This window comes from Meles meles, chromosome 4, assembly GCF_922984935.1.
Source record: "Meles meles chromosome 4, mMelMel3.1 paternal haplotype, whole genome shotgun sequence".
Classification (NCBI taxonomy): Eukaryota; Metazoa; Chordata; class Mammalia; order Carnivora; family Mustelidae; genus Meles; species Meles meles.
In genome coordinates this window covers 136,393,786-136,411,298 of record NC_060069.1, presented here as the reverse complement: position 1 = coordinate 136,411,298, position 17,513 = coordinate 136,393,786, and the positions used below count along the sequence as shown (strand labels likewise).

The following is a 17,513-nucleotide window of genomic DNA, read 5'->3' as shown; positions in this document are numbered from 1 at the left end:
GCCTAATTCCTAGTCCAATATGTCTTTGATTTTTGCACTCCGCATACAGAAAAACCCACAATTAGATCCCAGTTTATTTATTTACTTATCTTCAACTAATTTCAATGTCTTCCTTCACAGAGTGGCTCAAAGATTTGCAGATGGCAAAAGCAAGCACACCATGACGTAAAATGCCACGTGAAAGGAGGCTTTCACTGGACAGCGTGAGAGATCCGGAGGGATTCCCTGTCTTTTCATTTCCTATTTGTTCCGGGAAGAAGGGTGCACGGGTGCACGCCACCCAAAATACCTTTAAAAGGCTATTTCAGTGGCTGTTGATTTTTGAAAACTAACCTCAGGGAATAATGCAGTAACAGTCCGATCTGGGGGATAAATTGTATGGAAAGCCAAACACTTAACTGAATTAGTTGTCCTTTTGATCTTGCCTTTCTTCCCAGGGTGATAGAGAGGTGTTCAGATGTCTCCATTATCTTGCTCACTCCCGCTGGCCAAGAAGGCTGGGGTTTCTCATTAATTTAATGGGAAGCTGCTAAGTCCTTACCATTCTCACCATGAAATGCACCATGGTCAGCACTCTGTTATTCTCCATTTATTACTGCCTGATAGCGAAAGTGTTGCTGTACTTGGAACATCTTAAGGAATCCACTCTCTCCTAGGCGTTGAGTAAAGGAATTTCAATAGGGGAACAGTACGTTTTAAATGCTAAATCATAAACAAAAACATGTTCATGAGGGCTTTTAAAAAAATAATGGGATTCCTTAAAAAAAAAAAAAGGATTTTGGGAACATAATCCAAATGACATTAGAGTGTAGTTGAGAGACTACGATTTCTTTTTTTAAGCCATGGGCACTGTCCCTACTTTGCAATTTACTGATTAAATACTAATTTAAAGAAATTCACAAAATATACCTACTTGCATAAAAATTCAATTATAGATCAAGCTATAATATCCTATGGAACTGGAGGGTTAACCTTCTCATTTATAGATGAGGAATGTGAGGCTAAGAACATGGAACAATGGGACACAGTTTACACAGCCAGTTACAGTTGGGGTAGAAGCAATCTGGGTTATATAATTCCTCCGCTAGCGTAGAGCTTTTCACTGTACTAAATTGCTCCTGGGTCATTTGGGACATGGAAGGAATAAGGCAAATCGCTTTCCTATTTTGGAATTCTTACTGAGGATGGGGGTGGGTGAGGAGGTGGGGAGATGGGGGGAAAAATACCTCATCTGACCATATTTTATAAGGAGGATGCCATTTGAAAGTGCCGTGGGTGGGATCAACACAGAGGTAGGTCTGGACAACGGAGAGATCGTGAACTTTGATGAGGCCTCCGCTATGCAGTTCTGGATTAGTGGTGTGGGGAGATAGTCAGTGGGTCTCTGACATTTAGTTTCCTCACCTACAAATAAGAATAAAGACATAAGCCTCAGAAGGATTATTTATTTTTATTTTATTATGTTATGTTAGTCACCCTAGAGTACATCATGTGTTTTTGATGCAGTGTTCCATGATTCATTGTTTGCATATAACACCCAGTGCTCCATGCAATACGTGTCCTCCTTAATACCTATCACAGGGCCAACCCATCTTCCCACCCACTCCCCTCTGAAACCCTCAGTTTGTTTCCCTTAGTCCATAGTCTTTCATAGTTCATGTCCCCCTCTTATTCCCCCCCCTTTATTTTTCCCTTTCTTCTCCTAATGTCCTCCATGCTATTCCTTATGCTCCACAAGTAAGTGAAATGATATGATAATTGTCTTTCTCTGCTTGACTTATTTCATTCAGCATAATCTCCTCCAGTTCCATCCATGTCAGTGCAAATGGTGGATATCCATCCTTTCTGGGGGCTGAGTCATAGTCCATTGTATATATGGACCACATCTTCTTTATCCATTTGTCTGTTGAAGGACATCTCAGCTCCTTCCACAGTTTGGCTATTGTGGACATTGCTGTATGAACATTGGGGTGCATGTGTCCCTTCTTTTCACTACATCTGTATCTTTGGGGTAAATACCCAGTAGTGCAATTGCAGGGTCATAGGGTAGCTCTATTTTTAACTTTTTGAGGAATCTCCACACTTTTCCAAAGTGGCTGCACCAACTTGCATTCCTACCAGCAGTGTAGGAGGGTTCCCCTTTCTCCACATCCTCACCAACATTTGTTGTTTCTTGCCTTGTTATTTAAAGGTTACATTGGGTACGATATGTAAAGCATCTAGCAGAGTGATTCACTTATTTTTAATGTTTAATAAACATGAAAACAAACCTACCAGGCTTCTAAGGCAATGGACTGTTGAAACTAGATCTGAGATGAAAGTCAGGCCTGGGGTAAGAGAGGAAGAAGTGAGGGAATTTGGGGGTCTGGTATAGTCTACAATTTGACAGATGAACTGCAAAACTTTAAAAATACCAGGAGCATGTCAGAGTCCTCATTTCGTTTGTCCAGGAAATACAGTGCCTTTTTAATAAGCTGACAAATCATAAGGGCTGTGTTTCCTATACTCTCTCTCTCACTTTAGAACATCTCAGTCTTAGCAGTTGCTGGAATGTATAATATGAACAACCCCGGGGGGGATGGGAGAAAGCCTCTGAGAAGCAGTGCATCTGGACCGAGAATGCTTTTACTGACAAAAGTCGCATCGTTCTTTTCCTTTTGTGCTGTGGTTGGAGGCAAACTGAAATTCATTTGTCCAATGATCGTATTTTCTGCATATTATTGACCAGGGGCAAATGGCATTCAGAGGAGAGACTGTATTTTTAGGCTCTTGTCCTTTGGTGTACCAGAACAACCCTCCTGTGTGCAATTTTGAGATCTGTCCATTTTTCTTCCCACAGTTTTGCCCGTGGATGGACACTGAGGGACCGCGTGCCTGTTGGTCTTAAGAGAGCATGTTCTCAATTAAACGTAGGCAATCTTGCCTGCCTATACTATTCCTGAAGCACTTGGAAAATATCACTGAATAAGACACAGTTGTCCTCAGGGAGCTCACACTTCGTGCTTTTTTATTAAGCTCCTGCAACCATTTATGGAGCTGACCTTTTAGTCAAGAAAATGACTCTATAAACCAGTGTTTGTAGAGAAGTAGGTTTCCTGATTTTATTTATTTTATTTATTTTTTATTATTATATTCAATTAACCAGCATAGAGCACATCATTTGTTATTGATGTAGTGTTCAACGATTCATTAGTTGTGTAGAACACCCAGTGCTCATCACCCCACGTGCCCTCCTTAATACCCATCACCCTGCTACCCAGCCCCCCACCCCATCCCCCCTTTCTAAAACCCTCAGTTTGTTTTCCAGAGTCCAGAGTCTCTCACCGTTCATCTCCCTCTCAGGTTTCCTGCTTGTAAAGAACAAGTCCATATACATGTGCTTGCTGGGATGTCATACACGGAAGCTTATTGGAAGAGAAAGAGGTAATGGAACTCTGTGTGTGTGTGTGTGTGTGTGTGTGTGTGTGTGTGTGTGTAAGTTTGATTATACACCTCCACTCTTGCAAGGATTTATTTTTAGCTTCAGAATATCTGCATTGCCTTTTTTGTTCTCTCTCTCTCTCTCTTTGGTCATGCATTGCCTTCACTCAAAGTTTATATGGGTAGGCTATTTAGAAGTTTGAACAGAATGGTTTTGATGGAGTTCAAACTTCCCCCAAATGTCCACCTTGGCATAGTGAATATTTTAAGCTTAACAAGTTTGAGAAAAATGGCAGAAGCTGGAAGGTCATGGTGACCTCCCACAATCTTGCCCTTCTCCCCTGAAACAGGTCAGAAACTGCATTTGAGAAGTGCCTTATCTATGCCTGGAAGAAAGGAGGATCCTATATGTCACTTTCATTATATTTCTACGGTATGGGTCCTCTTTATAACGTTCTAAATAGGAGAAGAATGGTCTAGTTCTTAAAAATTTAAAAGGAATGGTCTGTTGCAACAATTACCAGGGAATGAACAGACAGACAAATTAATGTAACAGCATAGAAAGTGCAGAATTGGCATTTTGGGGGGATAATGTGGCTTTAATAAAAATTTCAATGTCTTTGTTATTTGTTTATTGAGATTTTCTATTGCATTTTCTTTCTTTTTTTAACAAAAGATTTTTATTTGTTTAATTTGTCAGAGAGAGAGAGAGAAGGAGAGAGCACAAGTAGGGGAGGGTGAGTGCGGGGAGTGGCAGGCAGAGGCAGAAGCAGGCTCCTGAACAGGGAACCTGATGTGGGGCTCCATCCCAGGACCCCAGGATCATGACCTGAGCTGAAGGCAGATGCTAAATGACTGAGCCACCCAGGCGTCCCTCTACTACATTTTCGATCAATTTTCCCAGTGCATATTTTCCTAGAAAATTCATTCATATGTTCTTTCACAATGCAGTTTATGGCGGGTGCTTCTCAACTGGGGGTGACCAGCTTCTGCAGGGGACAGGGGGTAAGGTATGGAGACGTTTTTGAATGCCATAGTTGGGGTGGTCATGCTACCGGCAGCTAGGTGGGAAACTCCAGGGTTGCTGCTAAACGTCTTACAGAGCAGAAGAGAGCCCCCTGCACAACAAGAAATTGCCTGGCCCAAATATAAATAGTACCAACACTGAGAAAAACTCATCTATAATAATATCTCCTCTCTCCCTTGGTGTGTTTCAAATTTATGTTTTGCTTTTTTTTTTTCCCCCTCTTCATTTAGGAGTTCTAGAACTTTATCTTCTTTGTGGTTTTGTTGTTATTGTTGTTGTTTTGTTTTGTTTTTGTTTGTTTTTTCAAATAACTAGTGCTTGGATTTTTTTTTAATCAATTTTGTCTTTTCCTATTTTGCAATTCATTAAATTATGGTTTTTAATCTCTATTAATTTCCCTTTTCTGCTTCTACTTCTTAGTTTCATTTTATTGTTATTTTTATAGCTTCTTACGTGGTATTCTTTTGTTAAGCATTAAATGCTGTGCATTTTCCTGAGTACACGTTGGACCTAATCCCATAAGATTTTTTAAATGTTTTGCTAAGAGATAATTAATGTACATAGGGAAAAGGGTACATGCTGTAGCTGTACTGCTCAATGACTTTTTTTTTTAAGATTTTATTTTTATTTGAGGGAGAGAGAGAGAGAGAGCACAAGCAACACAAGTGAGGGGAGGGGCAGAGGGAGAAGCAGACTCCTTGCTGGGCAGGGAGCCCAATGAGGGGTTCCATCCAGGACCTGAGCCAAAGGCAGACACCTAACTGAGCCACCCAGGTGCCCCAAAGCTCGATGAACGTGCTCACATAACCAGCCACGACTGAACAAACCTGTGTGACCTGCATCTAGATCAAGAAATCAAATGTACCCAGCTCCCCAGAACTCTCCCTTCTAGTTACAGCTTCTCCGGAGTAACTAATATCTCAACTTTTAACATCATAGATTAATTTTTCCTTTTTTGTACTTTATATAAATGGAAACGTACTTATGGTCTTTCTATGTAACTTCTTTGGCTCAACATTGTTTATAAGCTTCAGCTATAATGTTATCTGTGATACTATTTACTCACTCTCATTGCTATATAATATTCCATCCTGTGAATACATCCCAGTGTGCTCATCTGTTCTACTCTTTATGGACATTGAGATAATTCCTTTCTGGGTGGTTTTTTTTTTTTTTTTTTTTTGGACCATTTCTAATTACAGAGTTTCTTAAATAGTGCCACTGTGAACATTCTGGTAGATGTCTTTTGGTGAACATCTAGATACATTTTCTTTGGAAATACACCTGGAATATATGTGTTCAGCATTAGTAGATACTACCAACCAGTTTTCCAAACTGGTTGTACCAGTTTCACCCTCACAAGTAACAGTTGGGATATTTGGTTACTCTACATCCTTGTCCAAATTTGGTATTGAGGGTCCGTTTTAATTCTAGCCATTCTGGTAAGTGTGTAATGGTCTCATATTGTGATTTTAATTTTCATTTTTCTGATGATTAGCAAAGTTACTATTTTTCGTAGTTTACTGGCTATTCAGGTATCTTCCTTTGTGACATGACCATTAGGTCTTACTGAGTTTTTTTTTTAAGTTTTTATTTATTTATTTGATAGACAGAGATCACAAGTAGGCAGAGATGCCGGCAGAGAGAAAGGGAGGGGGAAGAAGACTTCCTGCTGAGCAGACAGCCCAATGCGGGGCTCCATCCCAGGACTCTGAGATCACGACTTGAGCAGAAGACAGAGGCTTTAACTCACTGAGCCACCCAGGCACCCCCTTACTGAGTTTTAAAAGTTATTTTCTCTGGATATGAGATCTTTGTTACATATGCATATCATATCTTCTGTAGGTTTCTGCTCACTGTCTCAATGGTGTCTTTTTGATGAACGTAGTTTTGTGATCTTAATATCATCCAATGTATCACATTTTTATTTCCTTTGAAGAGGTGCTTTTTTTTTTCTTGTTAAAAAATATTGCTTATTCTAAAGTCACAAAGATGTTCTTCACTGTTGTATTCTAAATGTTTTCTTGTTTTACCATGATCACCTAGGTTTGATGTACAGACATATCATGGGGTCATATTCTAGAGAATTTATAAATGCACTTTGATTTCTTCTTTTATTCAGGAGTTATATAGGAGCAGGTTTTAAAATTTCCTTGTAGACTGACTTTTTTTTTGTTTGTTTACCATTTACTCCTAGAATTTTATTGTGTTTAGATACGTGATTCATACAATTTCTACCTTTAATAATTTATCGAGTTTTCTGTGGCACTTTGAGTTGTGATTTTTTGTAAATATCCCTAAGATATCTTTGGAAAGGAAGAACATTCTGTTAATGAAGTTCAAAATTCCATATGTACTGGGGTGCCTGGGTGGTTCAGTGGGTTAAGCCTCTGTCTTCAGCTCAGGTCATAATCCCAGGGTCCTGGGATCGAGCCCCGCATCTGGCTCTCTGCTCAGCAGGGAGCCTGCTTCCTCCTCTCTCTCTGCCTGCCTCTTTGCCTGCTTGTGATCTCTGTCTGTCAAATAAATAAATAAAATCTTTTAAAAAAATTCCATGTATACTATCTTTGGTTGCTATTGTGGTAGCAATTAATATTGATTGAGTACCTACAATAAGCTGGGCACCATTATTAGTATTTCATATGTGTAAATATATTTAATTATCACAACAGTTATGTTCTTCACTTTCTAATAAGGAAACTGAGACAGAAAGTTTGTAAGTATTTTGCCCCAAGTTCAGCTAGCTAAGTGGGGGAAACACATTCGGACCATGTTGTATAGTTCTGTAGGCAGTGTCCTTAAACACAATTTATCTTACATATTTCTATATTGCTATAATTTACAATTTGCTATCTAGTAAATTAACATATCAATACAATATCCAATTGTTTTATATGCTTGACTTTTGCCTTGAATGACTGAAGACTGAGAAACCTTTAAATGTTCCTTTCCATGATTATACTTTATCAATTTTTTCATTGTCTCACTGGATTTTGCTGTTTTTCTGAAGTGTCTTTGTATAAACACATACAATTTATATCTTTTATGAATGCATTATGATTTTACCTTTTAAGTATTGCTGGGTTACTAAATGTAAAGCACTTTTGCTTGGCACATGTTATCCACGCTAAAAGCACTACCTCTTTTTATATACTGTCTTCTCTCTTCTTAGGTTTCTTTCTTTCTCTCCGGGTTGTGAGTATGAGCCCTGCAAAAGGCTCCAGGCCCAGGGCTTGAACTCATAACCCGAGATCAAGACCTGAGTTGAGATCAAAAGTTGGATGCTCAACTGACTGAGCCACCCAGGTGCCCCTTCCCTCTTAGGTTTCTGATCTTGACTTTTATCTCCATCAACTGCCACTTTCTTTTTGTAATTTTTCTGGAAATCTACATAGGTATTAATTTTCATCTTTTCTTTCCTCTTCTTCATGCATGAGCTTGATTGGATATAGGATTCTTGGATAATACAATGGGTTTCTTAAACTCTGAAGACAATCCTCCATGATCTTCTGCCATTTAATATTGCCAGAAAAGTTTGGTGCCAACTTGAAAGTTTACATTTTTCTTTTGTAAATCACTTATCTTCACCCCACTGTGTTGATGCTTGTAAAATTTTTTCTTTAGCCTTGAAATTTAAATATTTGATCAGGCTGTATCAAATTTAAGTCTGTTTTAATGACTATGTCCACTCTGTAGTCACATATCTTTCTTTCAGCATAAATAAATTTTATTTTCTATTACTTTTTCTTCTTATCTGCATTTTTTGGACAAATAACAATGTATTAGTTTCAAGTGGACACCATCATGATTTGATACATGCATATAGCTCAGAATCTATCACTATACATAGTTACAAATTTATTTTCTTGTGATGAGAACTTGGAAGATCTACTCTTAACAACTTACAAATAAGCAATACAGTATTAGTAACTATAGTCATGGCTATGACTAAGTCATTGCTATAACTTATTTATTTCATACCTGGAGGTTTGCACCTTTTGGCCACCCTCACTCAGTCTTTGTCTTTTTTTTTTTTTTTTTTTTACTTTTGCTGCTCCATCTGTTAAATTCCTTCCTTTTAGACTTGTTACAAAACTTATTTTAGCTTTCCTCGATCTGTCTTCCAAAGGCTTAAACTTTTCTGGCAACATTTTCTACTCTTCCTAGAAGTTCTGGAAGAATTTCTCTAGCTTATTTTACTCATGCCTTGATTCTTATTCTACAGAATCTCATCTTTGTGTTCACAAATTCCATGGCATGAGAAAACTTGATGGTCATATTTTTCATCTCAAAGCAACTTTTCCTGCTCCCAGGTTATAACTCCATGGTTTTTATTAAGTAGATAAAATGTCTTCAGATCTTTTAGAAAATACACATTAGAGATTTTTTGTGGTTTTTCCTAACTTTTGCTAATAAAGCCATTCTAGAAGGCATATTTTTTATGCCTACTCACTTTGATTGCCTTCTTTTAAACTACTTAATCTTTATATTATAATTTTCCCTTTGCTTATCCTTAGGAATAAGCATGCCTGTGTAGGATAGGGAATGAGGGAGTGACTGGATAAGTAAGATGGGGGAGGAGATTGTAAGCTTCTCCATATTTGGAGATTTGTGTGATTTCCTTCAAGGACTGTGTTGGTCTAAATCAAGAAGAAAGAGGAAATGACAAGAGAGAGGGAAGAAGGGAAGAAGAGAGAGAGAGAGAGAAAGGAAGAAAAACAGGAAAGGACGAAGGAAGGAGGGAAGGAAGGAAGGAGGGAAGGAAGGAAGGAAGGAAGGAAGGAGGGAAGGAAGGAGAAATAAAGAAGGTAGGGTTAGCTCTACTGTAGCTGTATATTGACAAAGGATAGGGCAATTCCCTGTGCAGTGTAGGTTATGAATGAAAGCCTGGGCCAGCCACATGAGGGAGTTTTGCCCCTATGCCAAAGAGAGTCTGTTCCCTCTTTGTGGGCTGGGATAATGTCTCTGTTCACTAACTGGCACAGCCTGTCTCTTTAGAGGCCAACTGTGGCCCTGCCCCTCTTCTCTAGTTCAAGGGTAAGATGGGAGCCAACTATGCAGAGTAATCTCATCCTTGTTAGCTCTAGATTTGCAGCCTCCCTCCCAAACCCACCATTGTCCTATGTCCATTTTTCCTCCAGGCCCCGTGCTGCTCTGTGCTTAGGGTTGGTTTGTGATTTGTGAGCTCACCAGCCATTCTCTCAATCCAGTCTTTGTTTTCTTTCTTTTCTCTTTTCAGTTATTGCACGAAGGAGTTACACTAGTCCAAGTTAGAAGTGGACCCCAAATGTATACAGTATACAAGCTGTGAGGTTTTAAAGCTTGTGACAAGGGACAGAAGGGCAATTCTATTCATTGCAAGGAAATCCTCACTTAAGCTTCCATGAGCCAAAAGACTTAAAACCCATGAACCTTCAGCTGGTCGTCCTTAGCCAATCCAGTCTCTTCCGGGAACTGGCATATGTTCTCACACTAGTCACCATAGTGGAATTACTTCTCCATATTCTGGATGTTCAATCACAGGACAACTGCAGGCAAATTTCTTCTTAAACGTCTTCACTAGTTTCTTTTTATCAAAATCATCAGCGATCCCCTGGACAGTAGTAAGGGTCTTCCTGCTGTTTCTCTGTTAAATTCGTGTAAGGCTGTAATCCTCAGTGCCACCAGGAAAGAGACTGTCCCCCTTATTTGCATCAGCAAAGGGGTGGAAAGAGTGGAGGTTCTGGATAGGGGACCTGCTGGAAGGCTGCAGCAGGAGAAGGGGGGCAGGGTGGGGCAGTGAGGGTTGGGGACAGGAACTGAGTGTCAGGAAGGGATAGGGCTTTAGTTGGAGTGACTGGTATGTCTCCCACTCCAGTCTTGCTTGTGATACATTCTGCAGAAATGCCTTGACTTTTCCCACAAGAATTTGGTTTCCTTTCCTGATATTCAAAGCTGAACAGATTTTCCAGGATTTTCGAATTCCTCAGGTCATTCCATTGGGAATTTGGGAGAATGGGAAGTTAAATGCAAGGGCTCAGACTGAAAGTCTCTCTTTTTAATTTTAAGTAATTAGAATAGCTTGTTTCCAAGATTACACTATAATTCATGTTATCAAATCAATGAGAGGTATTGATATAGCTCCTAATTTTTGTGGTTCTTGAACTGCAGTTTACGGTCTAGCTCCATCAGAAATACCTGGCGACTGCTGTATGAATGCAGATTCTCAGTCCTACCTCAGGAATTCTGATTCTGAAGGTATGGTGTGGACCTGGGAATATACATTTTCAACCTCTTCCCGCGAATTGTTACGCACAGTCATGTTCGGGAGTCATTGCCTTAGTCTAGAACAGCCAGACCCTTTGCAATTATGATGTCTTATTTTCTGTTTCTGATTTTAGGACTCCTCCCATTCCAGTCCTAAGGATAACAGAATACATGTTAGTCATTTTTTTAAATTGTTGTTTTTATGAGAGCAGATTTAAATTAATTTTTCTTTTAGAATTTCATGACAGTTGTTAAGATAACTGGATACCCCTGGAGTGTGGCAACAAAATATTATTGCTCTGACTGTAGGGGGTTGTAGGTAACTCTGAATAGGGTACTATTAGCAAATGAGATAGTAAGCCCCTCAGAATTCTTTGCTGGAGTTTTTAGATCTGGAGAAGTAATTTCATCATGTGTCGGTGATTATTTGGGAAAATCCTATTGTGCCTTTTTAAGATGCTGGTTGGAATTGATGGGGGGGGGCGGGGAATGAAGAGAAACAGCTGGAGGCTTTGCAAGTATGTTCATAAGCCGGATGTTCCATGCCAGAAGAGAATGCCTTTTATGGAAATTTTAAAATAAAAATGTTCTACTTCATGAATACATTTTTTTATCACTGTTATTAAGAAATTCTCATACTTGCTTTATTCTCTAGGGTAAAAAGCACAGAGAGGCTTGTTACTAAAGATTTAGTTGGCACATTTTGGGTGTATCTGGAGGGGGGAGGGCTTGGCTATGGAGATTAATTCATAATTCAAACCCGCCGATACTGATAGGAAAGTCTCATGCTTAGATTGTTACCTGCAAGTGCAAGAAAACAAAAGTCATTAAAAAAGTTTTTTAACTTAAGAACTCTGCCCTCCAGCATTCAAGCAGCTGGTTCCCCTTCTCTTATCTGCCAAAGCTAACAGCCAGCATCCCTTAAGAAGAGGGATTAGATGCAAAATCCTGATAAACCCCATTCAGTTTGAGCTGTGTACCAGTAACAGAAGGACGTTTGTTGTCCATCTGTCTTTGGATGGAATAGGGGGGAGCTTTGGGGCTGGCACTGCAATCAGATAGAGGGTTGCGAGTCTATCTTGCAGTGTATTTTGATTCCGGCTGCAATTGGATGACACAGAAATATACCGCTCTGGACTCCGAAATCACCAAAATAAGATCGCTTAAGGCCTCTATATAATTCTGAGCTAACTAAACAATAACCCCCACATCTAAATGGTCTGTGTGATTACGCAGACAAATTGCAGGTTTTCTGTTCAGTTTACCGCTCCCCCGGGAACTTTAAATCTCGCCGTTGCCGGTCTCTAATTTCTTCTACTCCTTATTCTGTTTATAAGTGCAACTTGGGATTCCAAGCAGAAAAGCATCCGCAAGGCTTTGGGGTTTAGGAGTCTACCTTAGAGGACAAAACAAATTAACATGCAAATCCTTTGTAGAGATCATTGCATCATCATCAAGATGGGAATAGAAAAACATTTATTACATTTAATTATAGAAGGTGTGCACACAAGATAGGTAGATGAAGGGCTATTTAGACACGAAGCTCAAGTCAAGGATAACGGCACCCAACGCAAATAGAGCAGCGAGAATAGGTGGCAGGTCCTGCCCAGTGTTTCAAAGCCACTAGGATCTCCTAGGGTGTTAGGGGGCACGCACCATATGCTGTGGCCTTTGGCGGTATATTTGCTTTCTGCTGCTGCATAACAAATGGCCACAAACGTAGCATCCTGCAACCTTAATTTATTAGCTTCTGGTTCCCGAGGATCGGAATCTGGCATGTTTTAGTTGGGTTCTCTGCTGAGCGTCTCATGTGGGTGAAATTAAGGTGTTGGCTGGCTGCACCCTTCTCTGGGAGCTCAACTAGGGAAATTGGCTTCCAGGCTTCCTTCAGTTGTTGGCAGAATTCACCCTCCTGCAGCTGTATAACTCAGGTCCCCGTTTTCTGGCAAGCTGTTGGCCGGGGATTACTCTCAGCTCCTGGAGGGTACATTCCATGGGCCAGAGGGCTCCTTTCCTAGGCCTTCCCCGAACATGGCAACTTCCTGCTTGAGGGCCAGCCTTAACGGTTCACTTGATAAGGTCAGGTCCACCCAGGATAATGTCTCTTTTCATCAACTCAAAGCCAACTGATCATGGACCTTAAGGATATCTATAAAATCCCTTCATCTTTGTCATACAATGTAAGCTAATCATAAGATTGATATCTCTTCATAATCCCAGATTTGGTCTGTACTCCAGGAGGAGGAATTACACAAGGCGTATAACCTGGGAGACAGGGAGTTGGGAGAACCACGTGGGAGTGACACCTCCCATAGACACCCTAGGATTTAGAGCCTCTGTCTTAATCCATATACCCTGACCTATTTTGGATTTCACCTCACAACCTATTTTTGATATTTACAAATTCAAGGCCATTATTTTATTTATGATCTCACTGTACTCCCCATCCTCGGCCTTGAGTTCTGGGATCACCACTTAGTGCTCTCTCAAGGCCAGTTAGCTGTTGTTGCTTCAGTTGAAGATGTTACTTTCCCTTTTGTACTTGGTTGATTTCCCTACCAGAGTAACCTCAAGTTAAGAGAGGCACCTGGAGTCAGGATGCTCCCTGATCATTGAATATTGAAACCTTGCCTGATGAACATCTGATATATGTAGGGTCTATGATCCTGTTCAAGAAGGATAGGAAAGAAGTGGAAATCCCTCCAGGATTAGCTGTGTCTATGATCTTCCACATAGATGTTTGGTGGGTAGCCAGAGCCTGTTAGATTGTGAAGAAAACGAAGAAAGCAGGATCCCATCTACCTTGTCAGGCTTACAAGCCCAGATTGCTAGAGTCCCTTGAAGCTGCCTGGTGAAACAGAGAAGGTGATCCTTCCTGGCTGAGTGGCTCCAGGTGCTGTGTGAGACCAGAAAAATACATTTTTCTAGAACTCTGATTTTAACTCAGAATGCATGTCTCCATGGAAACACAGTTTTAAGCAATATTTGGCTGACGAGGTCAGCCTACAAACCCTTCAATAAAGAAAACAGATAAGAAAATGTCATCAGTGCAGAATCTTTCCAAATGACTGCTCGTCTGTATGACACGCCTACCATGCCTTCTCTCTGGAGACGTGACTTAGGTACTCAACCAAACTGAGCAGGGCTGTCCCATTTTGGAGTGTGGAGAAACATTATCCTACTTTCTAAAATTATTTTCCTGAGTAAGGGGTAATGCCAGTCCTACTGTGAAAATGAGTTTGGCCGTTCCTCAGATGACTCAGCAATTCCATACATAGGCACATATCACAAAGAACTGAGAACAGGTCCTCATACAAAAACTTGTACACGAGTGTTTACAGCAGTGGTGTTCACTACAGCCAAAAGGTGGATACAACCCAAGTGTTCATCAGTTGATGGATAGACACAAAATATGTTACATTCATGCATATTATTACAAGTTATATTTGTACATATTCTTCTGTCTTGAAAGGGAATGAATTAAATTCTGATACAAGCTGCAACATAGATGAACCTTGAAAATATTTTAGTTTTCCTATTCTCATAAGTGAAAGGAGCCAGAAACACGACTGTGTGTTACATGATCCCATTTAGATGAAATATCCAGCAGAGTCAAATCTATAAAAACAGAAGATAGGTTCGTGAAATCAAAACCAGAAAATTGTTGTTTAGGATTAAGGGAAAGGGGGTTCAGGGTGTGATAGCTAAGCGTATGGAATTTTTTCCTGTGGTGATAAAAATGTTCTAAAATTGTTATGGTGGTGGTCGCACACATCTGAGAATAGGCTAAAACCCATTGCATTGCACATTTGAAATGGTTGGATGGTACGGTGTGTGAATTATGTCTCAGTAAAGCTGTTAGTAAAGAGTTAACAGCTCTTAATAGATAAAAAGGAAATCACGATGGATAAACAGAGGTAAAGCATTAAACTTCAGGCTCTTTTCTCAAAGCCCAGGTAAGAAACGGAGCCTCCTTTATGGCAGAATTATGTTCCTGTAGTCAAATTTTTTCATTCGCCCCCTAGCATGCATTTTTCTTTAGTTTTTGATCCAAAGAGCTTTGGGGAATCTGTGTTGTTTCTTAAATTAAGAGAGCTCTCTGGGAATTGCATGCATGGGCTCCGATTTTTTTAAAAGATTTTATTTATTTATTTGACAGACAGAGATCACAAGTAGGCAGAGAAGCAGGCAGAGAGAGAGAGAGGAGGAAGCAGGCTCCCTGCTGAGCAGAGAGCCCGATGCGGGGCTCGATCCCAGGACTCTGGGATCATGACCTGAGCTGAAGGCAGAGGCTTAACCCACTGAGCCACCCAGGCGCCCCATGGACTCTAGAAAGAAAGGTATCTCATGGTTGTTGTTTGAGGTTATTTACTTGCCCCTATTATTTGAAAGTAGCTGTGTGCTGAGGGCTCGGGAGGGGTTGAAAGTGGACATTCACTTTCCACTTCCGGGACAGCATTAGTGGTTTCACAGAGGCAGTGCTGGTTTAGCACAATAGCCACAAGGTCAAAGCTCAGGGGGGTTTTTGGCCATAAGAGAAAGAGCAGTGGTGTTCTGGAGTCCCATGGAGTGAAACTGGACCAGCACCATGGGGGAGAAAGGAAAGAAAAGGAAGCCCATAGTAACGGATACTTAGAAAGGGAACCATGTCGGGTATCTTCTCATGAATGAAGGCTCTTCCATAGTACATACTTGCTGAACACCTGCTTTGTGAGTTGGACGATATCATTTCCATTTTACAGTCGAGCAAAGTAAGACCTGGTGAGAAGGCCACAGTTCCTAGCAGTGGGTTGTAATTGAATCACAGACCTTTTTGATACCCTGGGGACTCATTCTCCTTCCTTTTCTCCATTCACTCTATATTAGTGATGCTAACAAGGGCAATTTGGGGTAATGTCTGGAGACACTGCCGTTTGTGACAACTGGGTAGGAGAATTCCAGGGGCGTCTAGTTGTGTAGAGCCCATGGAGGGAGCTCAATTTCCTATAGTGGACAACACAGTCTTCCGCAATGAATTCTGTCGTGAAATCTCAATAGTGCAGAGAATGAAGAAGTCTACACACAGCTTAATATCTCACCAGCTCCCAACCATGAAGCGAAAATCTGTAGATGATTCCAATTCCCACATTAGTATCTGTAGCCCAGATTTGTCTCAAGAGCTTTAGACTTACCACTCCCTAGAAGTATCTCATAAATTCCCCACATTCAAAACATTTAGTCATTGGCTCTGGAGTGGTGGTGTGTCTACCACAACTGTGACTTACGATTTACTTCCTTAAATCAGGATATAAATAAAATCTACCCATTGCAGTTGGTAGATATGTCCCTGAATACTTTTATAATCTACAGTCTGTTTTCCATTTCTTTTTATATGTAGGTCAATTTGGCTCTTTGTAACCTGTGTTGTTCTGAATTTCCTATATTTAACAATTATATATAATTGTTCTGGAGTCTTGATTAGATTTGAGCTCTTTTTTTTAATTGAATGAATTCACAGGTGGTGTTATGTTCTATCAGGAAACACTTAAAGTCTAGTTGCTTTTCTTTTGTGGCTTCAACAGTTAATGCTGATCAATACCACCCCCCTAACCTCAAATGGTGATGTGTTAATTAAATCATTCATTCCTCATTTATTCGTTGAGTCTTACTATAAAGAGAAACTTTCCCTCTTCCAGTGTTGTTTACTCCTTGGTACAGTTCACATAGGAAAGGCAAGGGAAAAGCTTGATTCTTTATTTAACAGTTTTAAAAATAATTCATTGATACTTTCAGTGGTAACCAATTAGTTTTGCTACAATATCATTATAGGCTTACAGACCGAAACTTAAGTTTCTATTATAGTTACTATCCTTACTGACACTCAAGTTGCCTCCTCTTTGGGGAATGATAACCTTTTGAACTGGGCTCATTATTTGCTCCAGATGCTAGAGATTCATGCACTTGACTCTAGGTCCTTTGTCTGATTCTGTTTGATTTCTGGGTTTTTTGTTTGTTTTTTGTTTTGTTTTATTTTTGGCAGATCCTCCATATTTCTGTTTTATAGATGGAATTTCTTATTCTTTCCCAAGGCTGTTACTTATTTGGTCTTTAAAACAATATTCTTTCACCTATGGGGGAAAAAGGGGATCTAAGCGAAAAAATCAGAAACTGAAGCAGTCTGCTGTCTTGATCTAATTTCTCTCTTTTTTAAAAATTTCAGCTTGATTAAAGTATGAGTGACAAATAAAATTGTCAGATATTTACAGTGTACCTAGTGGTCATTTGAACGTTGTGAAAGGTTTTCTCCCACCCCAGTTACTTATTACTTCCCATATTTACTTTTTTTTTTTTTTTGGTGAGAACGCTTAAGTTCTACTTTCTTAGCAGATTTCAATTGTACGGCACTGTGTCATCAATTACAGCTACCATGTCTTGATCTAATTTCTGAGAGATTTTTCTAAAATGTAAATCAGATCATGCCATGATTGGAATTTGTAACGGTCCACACCTGCCTTCAAACCAAGTCCAGACTCCCAAAGAGTCTCTTCAGCCTCTGAACCCTGTTTACCTTGTTTCTTGTCTGGCTCCCTTCCCTTGCTAAACTTCAGCCATGTGGAATTTCTGGTACTTTCCCTAAAATGCCATTGTGTCTCCAGCTTTCTGGTTTTCGCTCATTATGTTCTTTCTGCCTGAGCACCTCGAGTACACGTCCCACCTGCTCCCCTTCATCTCCTTGACTTCTACTCCTCTGTAGATCCTGCCTAGGATGTTATTTCCACTATGAAGTCTTCTCTAAACAGAGTGTCTGTGGCTCCTGGTTTCCCAGGACAGTTCTAAAGTA

General features: G+C 40.1%; 1 pseudogene; it reads right to left on the bottom strand.

Annotated features, from left to right (window-relative positions):
• Window positions 1-9,844: 9,844 nt before the first annotated feature.
• Window positions 9,845-12,471, bottom strand: LOC123940785 (annotated as a pseudogene).
• Between the last annotated feature and the right edge of the window lie 5,042 nt (window positions 12,472-17,513).